Source organism: Schistocerca serialis, chromosome 1 (assembly GCF_023864345.2).
Source record: "Schistocerca serialis cubense isolate TAMUIC-IGC-003099 chromosome 1, iqSchSeri2.2, whole genome shotgun sequence".
Classification (NCBI taxonomy): Eukaryota; Metazoa; Arthropoda; class Insecta; order Orthoptera; family Acrididae; genus Schistocerca; species Schistocerca serialis.
The window spans coordinates 986,015,001-986,035,246 of NC_064638.1; the positions used below are offsets into that span (position 1 = coordinate 986,015,001).

General features: G+C 43.6%; 1 protein-coding gene across 1 annotated transcript in view; it reads left to right on the top strand.

The window, feature by feature from the left end:
• The window catches only part of LOC126412947 (discoidin domain-containing receptor 2-like), an 813,081-nt gene that overhangs the window by 733,767 nt on the left and 59,068 nt on the right, over nucleotides 1-20,246 (top strand). The gene's annotated exons all lie outside the window — the stretch shown is intronic.

Below are 20,246 nucleotides of genomic sequence, written 5' to 3' on the forward strand. Positions count from 1 at the left end.
TAAGGAAGCAGGAAGTAGAGAAGAATATATTGAAACAACTGACAAGAAGAAGGCCAGGATGACAGGGCATGCGTTAAAGCATCACGGAATAACATCCTAGGTACTAGAGCGTACTGTAGAGGATAAACACTGAAGTGGTTGGGTGGAGGGGGTCAGACATAGATTGGAATTCATGCAGCAAATAATTGAGGACGCAGAGTGCATGTGCTTACTTTGAAATGAAGAAGTTAGCACAGCAGGGGCATACATGGGAGGCCGTACCAAACAGTCAGAAGACTGATGACTCAAAAAAGACAAAAGACTAGGCACCTGTTATTACCTCCCAACAGTGAACCGCAGAACTCCTACAAATCGCCCATACGTATAACACAATGAAGACGGCAAAAGCAGCAATAACAACATCAGTGGCATCTACCTACAATTTAACACAAGATGTGTTAATTTTTGCTCAATTTTTTTTTGACAGGAGTAATTTTCTCTTTTTTCCCTTTTCTTTACTAATTAATAATGAAAATACCTATTACAACTCAGATGATACTGCGTCACGTCACTGTAACTACTTATAGTATTAGATTGCACCTACTTACCATACAGAACTATAACTCCTGCTGCGGTGGACTAATTGAAACAGATTAGAAACAGTAATGAGTCTGGCTTTTTGTCTGCAACAATTCAAACCCCAAACCATCGCAACCTCTTCCCGCAGGTACAGCCGGGCATTTCCTTGGGCATTGCAGAGGGCGATGTTGTGGAATCTACCTCTTCCATAGTTTGTCAGTTTCCTCATCCCCAAGGACAACTAATCTGTTGGTAGAGAAAATACGAGTAGTTGTTGCCGCTGAGAGGCGCAGTTCTAATTCCTTGGGTGACGTGTCTCGTCCCATGGTTGGATTTCGACTCTGATGTTACTATCGCTGCAACTGTTGACCACGGCTGTATTCACTGTGTTGCACCTCGATGTTCCGTCGCAGCATCCCGCAGTGCATTATACTGGGGGAGGGGGGGGGGGGGGGGCTGGCGATGTTTTCTATGACCCGCTAAGTTGCCTCGCAACGCACTGTCTCCTTTATAATCAGTCTTCCGTGCCGATTCAGTTCCCGACAATCGGTATCAGCGTATATGCCCATTTATATTCACCATAAACAAAATACGTTGGGAAGTTTATCTTCGCCCAGTTCGAAGTCAGTAAGCGACGTAAGACCCATGACCCGTCAAGAAGTAACCGAAACAGGTGAAGAAGATGGAGAACTGTGCCACTATGTTCTTCTGTCATTCAACTGTACAACATAAAGCGCCCTAAGTAGACTTTTATGTCACATTTATGGGTCCACCCGTCAAACACCTGAATAACAACCATTCGCGGCGCCTGCAACCGCGACACGTGCAGAAAGAGAGTCGGCGAGTTCTGGAAGGTACCGACAGGCATGTGGGGGCACACCGATTCCAGTGCCGTAGGTTTCTCGAGTGGGGATCCGTGACGCGAACAGCCCGATCGAGAATTCTCGGTTGGGTTTAAATGCGGTGAATTTGGTGGCAGAGGAATACGGTAATCTTATCCTGTGCTTTTCAAACCGACCACGTTCACACCGGGCTGCGTCCCACGTCGCATTGTCCTGCTAGCAGTTGCCATCGCCCGAGGAAAAAAAAACTGCATGTAGAGGTGGATGTGATCTCCAAGGATAGGTACATACTTGAGTTCATGCTTTTTTTCCTCTAGAATGACGAGATCATCGGGGGAATGATGCCAAAACATTCCCAGTCCATAACGATCGTTCCTGCGGCCTGGAACCCTCCCACGACTGTTCCAGGTGTTTGCTTTCGGTCCTACAGAGCACAAAGCGCGATTTAACTGAATAGGCCGGCAGTCGCTACTCAATGGACGTCCAGGTGCGGCAATGGCGTGCAAATTCCAGCCTGACGTTCGTTGAGGGTGCACTGCTGGTAGCACCGTAGTTCGTCTGGACAGTCACTTGTTCAACAGTTGCACGTCTATTTGCCCGTACACGTCTCTGCAGCTGTCGTTATATCCCCCATTGAGCACCACAGTTTTCTCGGCGCTGATTTTGGATGGCATCACTTTGCCATGCACGGTATGCTTTAACCACGGCGACACGAGAGCAGTTTACAAACTTAGCGTTTTCTGAAAGGCTCCCACTTTTGGCCCGGAAGCCGATGACCATGCCGTTTTCGATATCAGATAAATCTTTTTTTCCTAATTACGATGATGGCTGTAGTGATTTCCGCGTCCCCCTGACACGCTTTATATACCCTCCACAGCCAGTGCTGTGAATGGTTATTGCACGCTGACGTCGAACATACGTGGTGGCGTCATTAATGTGAGCGGACCGCGTAAATGTAACTGCTTCCGAATTTTCCATTTATAATTTGCCGTGCTCTGGATTTGGGATTAAGTATGTCGTTACGAATGACTTGTTGGGGGATACCGGCAGCTGTATGACTTAACAATACGGCCAGGCGGTGGGCGGTGTCTGACAGCCGCTGAGCGGCGACGGCGGCAGATGGCTCAATCGGCGACTCGGCTGCTCCTCGGCCGCCGCGCCGCCGCACGCGATCTGCCGTGATGTGTCCGTCCGCTGCAGCCGCCTGGCACGCCAAGCCACTGTATAATGGCTCTGGGATTACCAGTAAACGCACTCCTCCAGGGCCGCTCACCACCATCGATCTCCGTTCGTAAAAATCTCATTTACTTGTCTCTCAACCTTTCCCGCCTGGAAGCGGGGCGCACAGTGTTATAGGCAAATTGAAAAACAAATTACAAACAGCACTCCACCTTCTAGCTATTATACCAGAAAGTTCTGATTCTGGGATGAATTAATGTAGCAGTGTACGGAGTCTAGTTTTTCAGATTATCCTTTCAAATGAAACGGAGACCGCTATTCTACGTGTTTAGTTTCACCAGTGACGTAACTTAACGTAAGAGTCGGCAAATCAATAGACGATGCCATCAACCATGCCCTACAGTTGTTTATACTACAACTCAGAAGTACAACATGGCAATAATTATTGACATTGCGGGGATATTTGATAAACTCTGGTGACCCACAATGTTTCAGAGGTTAAGTCATCTGTAGGTACCGCAATTACTGTAAAGATCGAGTAGTCGATTGGCAGATGGAGAGCCAGAAATTAATTAAAAGAACTACCAAATGCTGTCCTCAAGGGCGATCTGCAGCCACATCTTCTGGGACATAACACTCGAACCCCTCCTGCTACTTCCAGATGGGGATGACAGGTCAGATGGAATTGCCTCCTACGCACATAACCTACTAGTTGTTGTCACCAGATAGAAGAGAAAGCCAGTGAAATATTACAAACGATTACACAATGGTGTCACAACAATAAATTCAGTATAGCCGAAAACAAAACAACATTCATATTACTGAAAGTACCACTCCAAAAGAACCCGTCAGTTAAAATTTGGGCCAGAAACATCAAACAACCACATGTTACGCGCCATCTTGGGGAACACATAGACGAGAAATTGAGTTGCTACAAATATATAATGCTAACAACTGACAAAGCAGAAGAAATACTACATAAACTGGTGAGGCTAACTTCAAAACAGTATAGACTACCTGTACCAGTCATACGGACAAGCCACTGTGCGCTCTTCGAAGCAATACTCAGCTTCGCATCTAACGCGTGGGCACATAGACTGGACCTGGTCACCAACAAAGCGTCAGTTAGACGAGGGCGGGGAAGTGTCCCAGCTTCGGCTATCTGGAGCCTTCGGCACCAACTCAATGGGTGCACTGTGTGTGGTGCTCGGAATATGCCCCATAGATATCAGGATCAAAACAGAACTGCAAGGTACAGTTTAAATCTGGGGAGACTTGATAAGGTACACAAACAGTAATTGTTGTACCGATACAGACGACACGTTACTTTAAAAGCTGGGGTTTGGATATGTGGCAAGGTGAGTGTGATGTAGGTGATAAGGAACGTGGACTTCACGACGTTTTCCCTGACGTAAGGGAGCGGTTGAGAATGAAACTTATCGACCCCAGCCGCAGGTGTGGTACATGTCTTAATCTGACAGACACCTACAAGCACATGCAGGGAGGAATGATCCCCAAAACACACTGTCTTCTTCTGCGAGCAATACGCGAGCAGCAGATATACACTACACTTAGATCACACAGATATAGACATACATATATACACAGCAATAAGATACAAAGAACAGTGAGCACAATTAAACGTATTGACAAACAGTATTTCTGAAACAACACGTAATCAGTACCTGGGGACACGACATAACAGACATGTGTATATGCAACGTAATAACAATCTCCAGAGGGCGGGCAGCAACACTCCCAGTTTCAGCGAAAACAATGACAGTAAAGAGGAACAGGAGGAGTAAGGTGAGATCTAACATTAAATAAGCATTAAAAGCTGACCATCTAGCCGGGAAAGCAAAAAATGTTGTACAAGGATGAGAACATAAAGTTAATAAATAGGGTTAGCAATAGTATTTCTCCACTACTAACTAAACTTTTTTGTTGTGAATGGCGGTCAACACCTCGAAGAAACCATTCCGAGTTATCCACCGCCAGTGACAGTCGGTGGTGGCATTAACAAATCTCACCTCTGTCCTATCATCATTTTATTTTCTTTTTAAAACAACAAAATTTTATTTATATTTGAACCATAAATCATTGTTATTTTAAAAAGTATTAATCTCTGTAAATGTTGTAGATAAATACAAAAGAAAAGAAAACTGAAAAAAAAATTAAAAAGAAAAGTGCAGTATGTACGACCTGTTTTACAACATCACGTAACAGGTCTATAATCTGTCAATTAATAATAAATAATAATCTGCATCTACATCTACATGGATGCTATGCAAATCACATTTAAGTGCCTGGCAGAGGGTTCATCGAACCACCTTCACAATTCTCTATTAGTACAATGTAGTATAGCGCGCATAAATGATGAACACCTATAACTTTCCGTACGAGCTCTGATTTCCCCGCCGCTCGGCATGAGCCGAGCGGTCTAGGTCGGGACAGTCCTGGACTGTGCGGCTGGTCCCGGCGGAGGCTCGAGTCCTCCCTCGGGCATGGCTGTGTATGTTTGTCCTTAGGATAATCTAGGTTAAGTAGTGTGTAAGCTTAGGGATTGATGACCTTAGCAGTTAAGTCCCATAAGACTTTACACACATTTTTTTCTGATTTCCCTTGTTTTATCGTGGTGATCGTTCCTCCCTATGTAGGTCGGTGTCAACAAAATATTTTCGCATTCGGTGGAGAAAGTTGACGATTGGAATTTCGTAAGAAGATTCGTCGCTACGAAAAACGCCTTTCTTTTAATGATGTCCAGCCCAAATCCTATATAATTTCTGTGACACTCTCTCCCGTATTTCGCTATAATACAAATCGTGCTGCCTTTCTCTAAACTTTTTAGATGTACTCCGTCAGTCCTATCTGGTAAGGATCCCATAACGCGCAGTAGTATTATGAAAGAGGACGGACAAGCGTAGTGTAGGCAGTCAACTTAGTAGGTCTGTTACACTATCTAAGAGCCCTGCTAATAAAACGTAATCTTTGGTTAGCCTTCCCCACAACATTTTCTATGTGTTCCTTCCAATTTAAGCTGTTCGTAATTGTAATACCTAGGTATTTAGTTGAATTTGTGGCTTTTAGAGTAGACTGTCTTATCGTGTAACCGGAGTTTAACGAGTTCCTTTCAGCACTCATGTGGATGATCTCACATTTTTCGTTATTTAGGGTCAACTGCCGGTTTTCGCACCAGCAGCTTAACGTGTTCTGCTGTATTTTCTAGTTTGCAGATAAATTTGCCAAGTCATAAGGGAACGGAAGGTAATTGTTATAGAAACTCTGTTTAGGTACCTCCTGCAAGGACTTAGTCCACTAAACCCTCAGTCCCTCCCTGTCCGCTCCTTGCCCACATCCCGTTCTCAAGTCACCTTCCCTGAAGTACAAGTGAGCGGAAGTGGTGACAGTTCGCCCTTCTGTTTCTAAGTTATTTAAATTTCCTTACGGAGATACATGGTGAACTACATTTCCAAATTCCCCTTCGTGTTCAACAATACGAAAATCTATTTGTTCCGCTAGCCTGGTCTGAACTTTATTGGAGGGTTCCTCTTGCTCTATTGATGGAATAAAATTAGTCACCAGCATATAACAAGGCATACTTTTTGTTGTTGAGATAATGAATCAATGCCGTGTTATTCATAAGGAATCGCTCTGGTGCCTCAGATATTTTGCATACAGTCAATTCGTTTATCTATGGTTAATCGTACTGTTACACGGATTACGATCTGCAGTGCTTTAGTCACCACGTCAAACTCTAACGATAAAGTCTGCTAGAATACAAGAACGTTTATGATGCTACATCTACACTAGACTTTCCAGGGTATTTTTTTTATTAATTTTATTCAATATGTCATATTAAATCCAATTTCAGACTTCTTAATATTTACCTTAGAATTATGTTTGAAGTTGCAATGAACACATCTCACCACCGCAACATTTTTGGTGTACCTGGTTTTCTTGTATTCTGTTTTAGGGTCTTTAATGTAAATTCATTGAAAACATAATATTCCTCTTTAACTACCATAGCCTCCATTGTGTCTTCTTCATACTTCAGCAAAGCACCTTCTGAGGCCTTGGGAAAAGAAAACCTCCATTCAGCCGTCAGCCACAGGCTGCCTGCATTCCTTGCCAGATCTACTACCCACTTCGAGCCGTCAAAACACACACTACTGCCTATTGTATATTATTCTTGTCAGCAAGTTGGATGCAGCTGTTAAGCTAATTGTTCAATAATTCTTTCAGTTATCAGCTCTTGCAGTCTTTGGAATTGCGTGGATGATATTTCTTCGAAAGACAGATGGAATGTCGCCAGACTCAAACATTCTACACACCCACATGAATAATCGTATTGTTGCCCCTTCCCCCAATGATTTTAGAAATTCTTGTGCATTATTTCATCTTAAGTCCTCTAAAGGTCTCTTAAATTCTGATGCTGATACTGGATCCCCCATCTCTTCTAAATCAATTCTTCTTCCATCACGTCAGACAAATCTTCCTCCTCATACAGTCCTACTCTTTCCATCCATCCACTCTCTCCTCTGCATTTAACAGTGGAATTCCCACTGAACTCTTAATATTCCACCCTTGTATTTAATTTCACCGAAGGTTACTATGACTTACCTATATGCTGAGTCAGTTTTTCCGACAAAAATTTCTTTCCCGATTTCTTCACATTTTTCATGCAGCCAATTCGTCATAGCTTCCCTGCACTTCCTACTTATTTCACTCCTCAGCGTCTTGAATTTCTGCACACATGAATCGCCCTGAATATTTTTGTACTTCCTTCCTTCATCGATCAACTGAAGTATTTCTTGTGTTACCCACGGTTTCTTCTCAGTTACCTTCTTTGTACCAATGTTTTTCTTTCCAACTTCCGCAGTTGCCCTTTTTAGAGATGTCCATTCCCTTTCAGCTGTACTGCCAACTGGAATATTCGCTATTGCTCTACCTATTGCCTTAGAGAACTTCAGGCGAATCTCGCCAATCTTTAATACTTCCGTATTCCACTTCTTTGAGTATTGATTCTTCCTGGCTAATCTCTTAAAATTCAGCCTACTCTTCATCACTCCTAAATCGTGATGTTAGTCTATATCTGCTCCAGGGTACTCCTTACAATCTAGTATCTAATTTCGGAATCTCTGTTTGATCATAATGTAATCTAGCTGAAATCTTCCCGTATCACTCGCCCTTTTCCAAGTGTACCTCCTTCGCCTGTGGTTCTTGAAAAGAGTATTCTTACTAGCTGAAATTTATTACATACCTCAATTAGCCCTTCTCCTCTCGCATTCCTTGTCCCAAGCCAATAATGTAACCTTTTCTTCTACTCATTCCCCTACAACTGCATTTCAGATCCCCATGACTATTAGAATCTCATCTAGCTTAACATACTGTATTACACTTTCGGTATCCTCACACACCTTACCTCTTCATCTTCAGCTTGCGACTTCGGCATGTATACCTGGACAATCGTTGCCGGTGCTGGTTTGCAGTCTATTCTGATAAAAACAACCTTATCACTGAACTGTTCACAGTAACATACTCCCTGTTCTACCTTCGTGTTCATAACTAATCCTGCCCCAGTTATACCATTTTCTGCTGCTCTTCATATTACCCTATACTCATCTGACGACAAAACTGCGTCTTCTTTACATTTAACTTCACTGGCCCCTATTATATCAACACTGAGCCTTTGCATTTCCATTTTAAGATTTTTTACCTTCCCTACCACGTTCAAACTTATCACATTTCAAGCCTCGACTTACAGAACGTTGTCCTTTTGTTGGTTATTCAATAATTTTCTTGTGGTTACCTCCCCTTAGGCACTCCTCTCCCGGAGATCTGAATGGGGGTCTTTTTCGGAGTCTTTTCCGACTGGAGAGATCATCATGAACCTTTTTCATTTACAGTCCACATGCCCTATGGGTACACGTTATGTATTATTAACGCAGTGGTTTCCGTTGCCTTTCGCTTCCAGATGCCGTTGATATTTGCTGATTCTACCGCCTTTAGGGGCCGTTTCCCACCCCAAGGACGAGAGAGTGCCCTGAACTTCTGTCCCCTCCTCCGCCCTCTTTGACAAGGCCGTTGGCAGAACGAGGGTGACTTCTTATCCAGGAAGTCTTTGGCCGCCAAAATAGTTTATTAATCATAATTAAAGCGTTGGCGGGTTTCGAACCTGGGGCCGAGGACGTTTTGATTATTAATTAAAGACGCTAGCACTAGACCACAGGTGCAGAGTGGATGTGGATGTGTCAGATGACGATCAGTTTGGCTTTAGGAATGGTAAAGCCACCAGAGAGGCATTCAGACTATGCGGCTGATAATGGAAGCAAGACTAAAGAAAAATGAAGACATATGATTTATCACCTGGAAAAAGCGTTCGACAATGTAAAATGGTGCAAGACATTCGAAATTTGGAGAAAAATAGGTATAAGCTATAGGGAAAGGAGGGTAACACACAATACAAACAAGAGCCTAGACGGAATAGCACGAGTGGACGACCAATAACGAAGTGCTAGGATTGAAAAAGGTGTAAGACAGGGATGTAGTTTTTCACCAGCCTCTTCAATCTGTACGTCGAAGAAGCAATGATGGAAGTAAAAGGAAGGTTCATGTGTGGAATTAAAATTCAAGGTGGAAGGACGTAAATGATACGATTCGCTAATGACATTGCTATCCTGAGTGAAAGTGATGAAAAAGTAAATGATCTGTTGACTGGAATGGTCTAATAGGCACAGAATATGGATAGAGAATAGATCGAAGAAAAGACGAAAGTAATGAGAAGTATCAGAAATGAGAAAGGCGAGAAACTTAACATCAGGATTAATGGTTACGAAATAGGTGAAGTTGAGCAATTCTGCTACCTAGGCAGCAAATTTTAGCGATGACGAACGGACCAAGGACGACATCAGAAGCAGACTAGCGCTGGCAAAAAGGGAATTCCTGGCCCTGAGGTCTCCTAGTATCAAACATAGTTCTTAATTTGAGGAAAAACTTTCTGACAGTGTACGTTTGGACCTTACCATCGTATGGTAGTGAAACATGGACTGTGGGAAAACAACAACAAAAGAGAATCAAAGCAGACTACATGCGAATGTTGAAAATTAAGTGGACTGATAAGGTAAGGAATGAAGAGGTTACGCGCAGAGTCAGCGAGGAGAGGAATATGTGGAAAACACTGACAACGAGAAGGAACAGGATGATAGGACACCTGTTAAATCATCAGAGAATGACTTCCATGGTACTAAAGGGAGGAGTAGAGAGCAAAAACTGTAGGGGAAGACAGATTGGAATACATCTAGCAAATAATTGAGGACGTAGGTTGCAAGTGTTACTCTGAGATGAAGAGCGTGGCACGGGAGAGGAATTCGTGGCAGACCGCATCAAACCAGTGACAAGACTGAAAAAAAAAAATAGAAAATCTGCGTCGTGTTCCATGTGCGAGCACTTCGTCACAAGGTTGTTCATGATGTTTCGTGTAACAGTCATTACGTGAATAACTGAAAAGATTAGTAAACCACATGACTTAATGACATTAGAAAAAACTCACAAAGAACCATGTAACTCAACGTTATTTTAAAACTATATTCCTGAAGGAAATAGGAAGGTAACTTTAGTTTCATGTGTAGTGGAAAGGAAAGTTAGCCAAGCACTTTCGTAGTTTCGAAGTCGAATGTGAGCGGCGGCTCGGCTTAACAGCTCTTGCTGCAGCGCCGATCAAAGCCACCTGCGGCTACTTGCAGTGATTGCGTTGCTGCTCGCCTTACGGCGTCAATCAAACCAACCCACCTGCCAATAGTTGCGCCGTGACTGCTGAGGCCACAGCTGCTGCTCTCGCTGCCTGCTGTGTTCCTGTAACACAAGCGACTGGTATTCGGTAGCTAGCAGTTCCGAAGCGAGTCCTTTCGCCCTGCCACATTCTACTTTAAAGCTGAAATTGCTTTTTTTGTATATAAAGCCTCGCAGCCTGTACATAACTTTGGAATGGAGGGTCTCAATTACCAGTAGTTACACTTCATTGTGTTTCTATCCGTATCCGGTGAAAAAGTAAATAGTAGTGTTCACCAGTTGGTTATTATAGTATATCTTCTTGTAAAAATGCTACTTACCATCCCGAACACTGATATTACACAAAAAGACTGTCGTCAGTTAAGAACATCTAGTGCCCTGCATAAGACACACAATTTCTATACTCTACAACCTAAAAGTCTTCTCGCTCGGGTAAACCCTGAAACACGTTTCTACACTGCTGGCCACCGTAAATGCAACACCAAGAAAGACAAGAGGCAGCACAACAAAATTTATTTTGTAGATAACATGTTGACCAAGTATCAAATGATTACGTTTACAGACGTCGGTGACATGTGGTTCCTGCCTGAATCAGTAGCCAGAGTAGCCGCCATTGTTGGAGATCACCGCTGCCACACGTCTCGGCATTGAGTCAAAGAGACATTGGATGTGTTCCTGGGGTACAGCAGCCCAAGCAGCTTCCACACGTTGCCAAAGATCATCTGGTGTGGCAGCTGGGGATGTCATCTGGGTCACTCGTTGAGCAACCATGGACCACATGTTTTCTATCGGCGAAAGATCCGGAGAGCGAGCCGGCCAGGGAAGCAGTTCAATCTGGTTATTGACGAAGAACCTTTGGACAATGCGTGCCATGTGTGGTCGCGCATTATCCTGTTGAAATATGGCTGTGGCCGAGCCCTGAAGGTAAGGAAGGACAACTGGCTCCAGCACCTCGGATATGAAGCGCCGGCTATTTAAAGTACCGGCAATGCGTACTAGAGGCGTGCGAGAGTAATAGCCAATACCGCCCCATACCATGATACCCGGTGCAAGACCAGTGTCGCGGTGCATAATGCAGCTGTCCAGCATCCTCTCTCCACGGTGTCTCCACACTCGAATCCGACCATCGTGGTGCTGCAGACAGAAGCGTGCCTCGTCAGTAAAGACAACGTCATTCCATTCTGCCGTCCACATCAGTCTGTCATCACACCATTGGCGACGGAGACGTCTGTGGTTCTGCGTCAATGGTAGACGAAGCAATGGACGTCTTGCGGACAGACCACTCTGCTGTAAACGGCGTCGAATGGTACGCGCAGACACTGGATGATCCGTTACAGACGCAATGTGCTGTGCTATGGTTCGGGATGTCACTGAGCGATCCGTCACTGCCATGCGCACAATTTGCCTATCAGCACGTGCAGTGGTGCACCGAGGTGAATGCGATCGACCACGCTGGTCCGTCGCACCCTCCTGCATTTCCGCATTACAGTTGTTTGGTTTCGTCCAACACGACTAGCGATTTCTCTGTATGATAATCCACAATCTCGGTAAGCCACTATCCTACCTCTGTCGAACTCGGATACTTGATCAAACGATGTTCGCTGTTGTCTACGAGGCATAACTGATCGTCTTGTGAAACAACCACAAGGTAAACACACGTGCCGAACGTACACTCGTCGAAATCGCCAAGCCTTAAATGGCACTATGAGGTGGCGCCACAGGCGCGCGTGATGTGCGTCTGCGCTGAAATTCTAATCAGTTGCATATCTCATCGCTGCAAACCCATGGTGTAATTTTCACTTGATTCGGATGCTTCCTTCAGGGTATAGCATTTACGGTGGCCAGCAGTGTACATACATTACTTGAAAATTTTTAACTAACAGCTGACACCTGCTAAGAACCAACTGCCAATTGCTATGGAAAAACCGACAATTGCTACGGAACACCTTACCAATGATAGTTTAAGGAAATGTAGAGGACTGGACGAGTTAACTGAAACTTAGCCTGTGCACAATCGCTTTGTATGCATTCTACATTTCATATAGTATGGTGTTTGACGAAGATTGTGGTGGAACTGGTTAGTGTGACATTGTACGTATTACGTTATCATGTGGGCAAGACATCATTTCAGTGATCAGGATCTTGGGCGAACAGTTGGATGGCTCGAAGGCGGTCAAACTGTTACTACTGTGGCCATTGAAAGGGGCGTGTTAAAAAATATCATCTCACGATTAAAATATTCCGCTGAATATGCGAGCGATCGCAGACGCAGCACCATACCGCAGGAGGATCGATAGGCATCCCCAGTGAAGAAAACGAAAAGACATCACACTCCTAATCAGATCGCTGCAGACCTTGAAACAGTTACCGGTTCATGTGTCTCTGCCAGAACCATTTCGCAGCGATTAAACAGGCTGTCTTGTATGCTCGGAAGCCTGTCAAATGCACCCCAATTCATCGACGCCATCACCAAGAAAAAGTTCCTTGTTACAAGAAATATGTTTTTAGGGGTCAGCAACTGTGATCCAGAGTAACGTTCTGCGATGAGTACCGTATCACCGTGGCAAGTGTTTCTAGCTATCAGTTAGCGTGGAGAGAGAAAGGAACTCGTTACACACCACAGAATGTTCATGAACGTCATCAGTATGGTCTAGATAGGAGTTACTTACAGTAACTAACAGTACCACTGCGTATCCTTGCGCGAACTACCGATGCAGCACAGTGGTGGTGCAGGAAGATTATTCTGCATCATGTCCGTCTGTTTTGAAATGCAGTGGAGCCCGACTTTCCGTTTACAGACGACAATGTCCGCCCATATAGGACCTCTGACATGATAGACGTACTGAAGAGTGAAGGTATTAAACGTATGGAATGTCTGCGTGCTCCCAGCACCTAAACCCTGTGGAACATGCCTATGATGCTCTTGGTAGACGTGTTTCTGAACGAAAAACCCCTCCCCGAATAGAATATGAATTAAAAACCGACTTCAGAAAGGAGTGGGACAATATCCTGCAACGCCTCCTCAACAGTTTGGTAGCCACCGTGAATAAAGTTGCAAAATCCGCATTACTGACCGAGGAGGGATTAGAGTCTGATATCGGCCTTCTTGTTGGCAGTCTGACTTGCCTCAAACATTAATGTTACTTGTCTCTGTTATCTTGCTTCCCCAAGCGGTAAAATCTGTACCAATTTTGGTTTAAATATACCACTCAACCTCTATTATGTATGTAATAAGTTTCATGTCGTCCACCATTGGTTGCGATTATGTCTTTGTTCCTTAGCATATTTTCTCCTGATATTCTTTTGTGTTAATCTTGGCTGGACAAAATATTTCTTTCCAGTCAGATTTGGTGTTTCTCCAACTTTGTGTTAGTTTTATGACCCTTCTTCTTCATCTCCATCCTCATCATTAGCACTGGTTAATCAGCGTACCATTTGACTGCGTTATTGACGCCTGTGAATGGGATCGAGTACGATGCTGCCGAGCTTAACCAGAATGGCATCTCTTGCTTTCAGTTCCCCTTCTTAGAAAAACTGCGGAGTAGCTTAGACGTACCATAGCAGCTTCAGTTACAAACGGCGATGGTATGAAAATACTACTCATACAGGCTTGTGAACTTTGTACAAAATTTTCCTTGATATTTACTACAGAAGCGTATTACCCCGACATCATTGTTCGTTTTGATGTTCGCGTGAAGTCTGGATTCAAAGGATAACTTGATTAAAATATTATTGCCAATGTGTTGTGTATTCATAATGTTCATATATTAAATTCCTGTCAACATTTTTGAGCATACAGTACACTAAACAGTATTCGTATAGTGAATGAAGTAGTTGTGGTTATGTGCTTTTATTACTTTCCATATTTCTCCACGTTATATAGTACATAGAATCCATACCATTCTGCAGAACTTATTCACAATTCATAGACGAAATGAGGACAAATGAACTCTTCGTGAGTGGGTAAAACATATTTGCACATGTCTCACTCTGCCGTCAAAAGCCTCGTCCCGTCTTCGCGTGACACTTTCATACCCGACAAATTATCATCATTCTTGACACCTTGTAATGCTTGTCTGCCCTTATGAATTTAAGCCCCTTACTGCCCCTTAAATGGAAAAATGAACTATTTCACGTCAGTTTAGTTTATTTTCAATAGATTTTCATTTTCATTACTTGTAGCCCTCTGATTTACACCGTATATTCACACTGACTTTTAAATTTCTTTTCGTAGCAGCACATTTAAAACGCTCCCAGTTCCTTCATTGTCTGTTCTCGCTCCAAGCAATATGACATCGATGCAATACTATGCTGCAAAATCTGGAAACTTGTACCTTGATACCACACAGACAGAAAAAATTTCTACATCAAAAACAAATTAGTATAGAGTAACGAAATTTCTGGATTACATTTGTCTGCATATCACGTTTAAGTGATTAACTTTGCAAGTTCGCAGGTTAACGTAAGAGCGAGATAGCCATTGAAAGTGCTGGTACACTAGTAACCAATGTAAGCGCAGGAATGTCGAATGTAAGCGTGCACACGTCCTTATATTGGTTGCCCAGTTGCAGGATGTCAGTTTGTGGGATGGAGTTCCATGCCTGTGGCATTTTGTCGGACAGTACAGGGACGGTTAATGTTGTTTGTGGATGGCGCTGGAGTCGTAGTGCGATAATTTCCCCTATGTGCTCGATTGGAGACAGATCTGGTGATCGAGCAGGCCAAGACCAAAAGCTGACTCTCTGTAGAGGATGTTAGGTTACAACAACGGTATGTATGCGAGTGTTATCTTCTTGGAAAACAATCCCTGGACTGCGGTATGTATGCGACCGTTATCTTGCTGGAAAACTTCCCCTGGACTGCTGTTCATGAATGGCAACACAATGGTCAGATTGATAAAATGTTACAGTCAGGGCGCATCTGATAACCACGAGGGAGCTCCCATTGCCATAAGAACTTGCGCCCAAGGCGACAAGTCCAGGTGTGGGTCCAGTGTGTCTAGCACACATATAGGTTGGTTGCAGGCCCTCAGCTGGCCCCCTTCTAACCAACGCATGAACAGCAGTGACAACGAGACGGAACCAGCTTCCCCCAGAAAGCACAAGAGCCATCCCTCCTGCCCTCCAATGAGCACTCGGTTGACGCCACTGATGTCGAAAAAGGCGGTGATTTGGGATCAGCGGATTGCACGCTGCAAGACGTCTGGCATGTAGCTGTCATTGAAGTAACCGATTCGTAACAGTTCGTTGTGTCACTGCCATGCTAACTGCCGCTCAAACTATTGATGCAGATGCAGTACGATGCACAAGGGCCATGGTCTTCCTGTCGTTAGTCTTCTTGCGACCCAACATTCTGGTGACAAGCGCTGCCAGTAGTCATGTACAGTGTCTACATTCTGGCTTCCTGAAGTATCGCAGAAGGAATATCCAGTTCCTCGTTGCCCTATTACACGACCTCGTTCACTCAGCGTTGTGGTGATGATGGCGTCTTTGTCACCTTAAAGGCATTTTTGGCTAACATCAACTCCAAAGTAACTAACGCTCACGACTGTTACGGCGCGTATTTAAAGCGAACCCGATTTGTATCCTCATTGTGGTGCTCCTGGCACCACTCTAATGCGATTATTTAGACATCATCTATCAGACGAAGAAACACTTCTACTTTCTTTTATGTCACACATCTCCTTCTTGGTGTTGCGGTGTCAGGAAGTCATCCGATGTAAGTGAACGTTGTTTCACTGATAGTAATCCTCGACCAATTTAAAAATTGTCTTTAGTATCTGACGATGCAAAATAATGAGCCATAAGACGGAAATGAATGTTACAACGGCTCTGGATGTTTAAGGCAATGTTTCGATTATAATTAATCATTAAGGGAATGGTCGGGGAAAGTAACAACTATCGTCATCTTTACTATCTCACTCAGTATTGTTGTAGTCATAGCGATCATCATCATAGAGAAATGGAATTAATCTTACACTGCCTGAAAAGAGAAAAAAGAAAAGTAAGCACAGTGAAGGGAGCAGGAAACGAAATTAATATTCATAAGTTGAAAGAATGTAGAATGGATTGGATGCATGCAATGATTGAGTTGGAAAGGGTGTCATAAAGCCTTAGCATCGTCTCCTGAGTTAAGATGGCCACAATTGTTGTAACTGGTCCTTTATGTTCCGAATATTGGCACTTGGACTAAATTGGGATCCCAGCTGGTCCTACTCACGTTCTATCGGTACGACATCTCGGGATCTTGCTGGCCACAGGACTAGCACAACATAGCGCAGTCACTTCATAGAGATAAGTGCCGTATGTGGACGAGCACTATCCTGTTGGAAAACGGCACTGCGATACTGTCACGAGAGATGTAACACATGAGGACGTAGGTGGACACCGGCAGAACGATACTGTCCCATAAGACGTGGGATGAGGACACAGGATACTCTTGACGTACCGTTCGTCAGAGTTCCTGCAGTTACTACCAGCTGTAACCATTTACACACCTGATAACTTTCCACTCCCTGGCACTGGGAGTAACATCGTTATCCCTCTCAAAAACAATGGCGCTTTGGGACCTCTCCCCATGTTGTCGCCGTACTCGCTGACGATGGATGTCCGCGGTAACGCAGAATTGCTATTTTACGTCGAACACTGTGCGACGCTATTCCTTACAAGTCCCGACTTTCCAATTACGACACCACTCTGAACGCAGCCATTTGCATTGTGTTGACGGAAATCTATGAATGGGACGGTAATTCCGTCGTCCGGCTACTGCAAGGCACGGAGCTATGATGCGAAACGACAAAAAAGGTTCTGTGAAGATGTTACCTGTTCTTCCGGACATGCAAAAAAGTCCAGATACCATCGGCAGCAGCTCTCTTAGAATATAATGATATTCCAATCAGGACCCTCAGCTGTCGACAGGCATTGATATACTCATGCTACTCATGCGAACAGTTGAAAATGACTGCCCCGACTGGAGCGCAAACCCAGTGTCTCAAACATACTTCACAACGCGCAAACAATTAAGCATATGCAGAACACTGAGTACGAGGCGACTGCAGTAGGTTTGTTTTTTGTTTTTTCTTTTTTAAATGGACTTGTAGTCCGGGGTGATATGTTACAATACAGCATCACCGGTCTATTGCGGTCTAACTGTGTTGGAGTAGGATATTCATAACTTTAATATACAGAGTTTTTGTTATAACCGCCTGCGAGAAAGTAAATGCTGATATTCATAACTTTAATATACAGAGTTTTGGTTATAACCGCCTGCGAGAAAGTAAATGCTGAGCTCCGGAAATGTATGGTTTCATTTTCTTTTTCGAAGTCAGTTGTAACTACGATAGCAGTCAGTTTTAAACAGAAATTCGTACATAACAATGTGGCATTTTTTTTATCCGAATGGAAAATGGAAATGAGCGTACGGCATTATGGGCCCGGAGTCCCTCATTCGGGGAAGTTCGGCCGCCGAGGGTAAGTACTTACTGCTCTCGACTTGCGCGTCGGAGATGGGTATGAAATGATGATAACAACACCACACCTAGTCTCTGAGCGGAAAAATTCTCCTGCCCAAGCTGGGAATGGAACCCGGGCCCCTTGGCGTGGCATTCCACCGCGCTGAGCACTCAGCTAACGGGGGCGGATTGTTTTATCCAAATTATTGTCACAGGAACTATTTTCCTCACAGATTCAGCAGCAGAAGATGTCTCTTATATCCCGTATACTAGTCTACTAATGATCTTAACTGATTTACTCATTCAGTTAAAGCGACTTCAGTTCCCATCAAGGTCTCGTTGGCAACAAAAATGAACGAGGTTCAAGGTCCGAGAAAGGAGGGGAAAATAGACGGTGGGGCGAACGACATAGGAAGTGCGATGTAGTAGTAGACAGTCGAAGAGAGGAGGGGGAGGAAGAGATGGACAAAGAGAGTGTGAGAGAAAGTGAGTGATAGACAGAGAGACTGGGATCGTGGGGGGGGGGGGGGGTGGGGGAGGGAGGAGATGAGAACGTATATCCAATTCCCATATATTTTTAGCAATTGCAAAGCAATTCCGTGTTCGTTAGTCATTTATACACCCGTCGATGGTGCATAATTGTAGGACGTTAAATTGACACCTAACCATTTTTCTGCTGGGTGCTTCGCTTATTTGACAGGCAGTGTACATACTGCTGTCGCGCTTTGTATGTTATCCCGGATATTTTACGCCATTCTAATTTTCACCTCCTCTACTGCTGCTGTATGCTATTTTCATTTGATAGATTCCGTTTTTATCTCACACAATGTACACCATAAGAGCTTCTTTGTTGGCCTCTGTAGGTGCAAACAGTGTATATACGTAAAATTACGACAGCCTTATCAAACTTCTGAAGCTAGTAACAGTCACTATATTCTATGCTGCATTAACAGGTAATTAACGTTTTATACTTCCGCGACTCGTGCCTTCCATTACTTCTGCATGAATTTTACCCTTTCTTTTCACTGAGAAAGTGGTAAAATGATTTCGTAGTATATGACGAAGAAATGGGCTGTAAGGACAATGAAGATCAGTATCTTAAAGATTTTTGATGACGTTGTATGAATTGTTAATTGATCGAAAGAGTTCACATACACTGGACGGATATTCAAGGATATCCAGCGAAATGTTTATCATGTCTTCGTTTCATGTGTTAATTCTTTCATTGTTCTAGTCATTATTTGTCGCTTCTGGTTTTTCCACTCTCCTGCTTTTTCGATGCCAAGTTAACGTTGTTATAATAGGAGATGAATCTTTCTATGCTTTCTTTTAGTGATGGCTGACCGAACATTTCAATTTCAGCTTATTTTGTAAGAAGATATTTACATCGTACTCCATCCATATAACTTAACCATTTTTCTAGGTAGACGTTTCCATTAAGAAATTCTTCGTAAGAGACAAAATTTAATAGCAGTAGTGTGTTTCTTTGAAGAAAGTGTAGCCTCCCATTCCTATTCATGTCTGCATGTAGCTTCCGTCATCTAATGTAATCTTACTTCGTCTCCAGAAGTTGTTCAGTTTATCTACCATTACGTCAGTCACAGTTGTTACATTAAACTGATTTAAACTGTTACAGTAAACATTCTCCTTTTATTGTTTGAGACTACTTTGGTCTTGATATTGGTTATCCATTCTATTCCACTCAAAAGGTCTTTCAAGTTTGCCGGCCGAAGTGGCCGTGCGGTTAAAGGCGCTGCAGTCTGGAACCGCAAGACCGCTACCGTCGCAGGTTCGAATCCTGCCTCGGGCATGGATGTTTGTGATGTCCTTAGGTTAGTTAGGTTTAACTAGTTCTAAGTCCTAGGGGACTAATGACCTCAGCAGTTGAGTCCCATAGTGCTCAGAGCCATTTGAACCATTTTTGTCTTTCAAGTTTACATTTATCTCGGCCATTGATCTTTGTTCCTCGTCCAAAACCATTTCTGTTTTCAAATCTGCTTTGACTTACCTTCACTGAATTTTCGGCGTAATAATTAAGTAACAGCGATGAGTATTAATGTGAGATCTGATGTATCATCTTTATTAGCAATTATTTATTTCTTTTTCAAAATTAGTTACGATCGTTTTGCAAAAGGCATCATTAATTGCAGGTTTCGAAAAATTTCTGGGCTCCTAACCTCTCAAATCACCAAGCTCTCACTGAGAAAGACGAAACTTTCACTCTTGGTGTCTACGCTACAGTAAATTTTATGGCATTGATGGCTCCGACAACCCCGAAGGGTTGTTCATCCGCCTAACTGGAAAAAGCTTTCCTGTACTTTGCGAACAGTTAGTTTTGTCCCATGTGGCAAATTTCGACAAGCTGCTTGTTGCTCTTGATGAGTACGTTCCACTGGGCGCAGTCTCATACACTATCTTATCAGGTAATC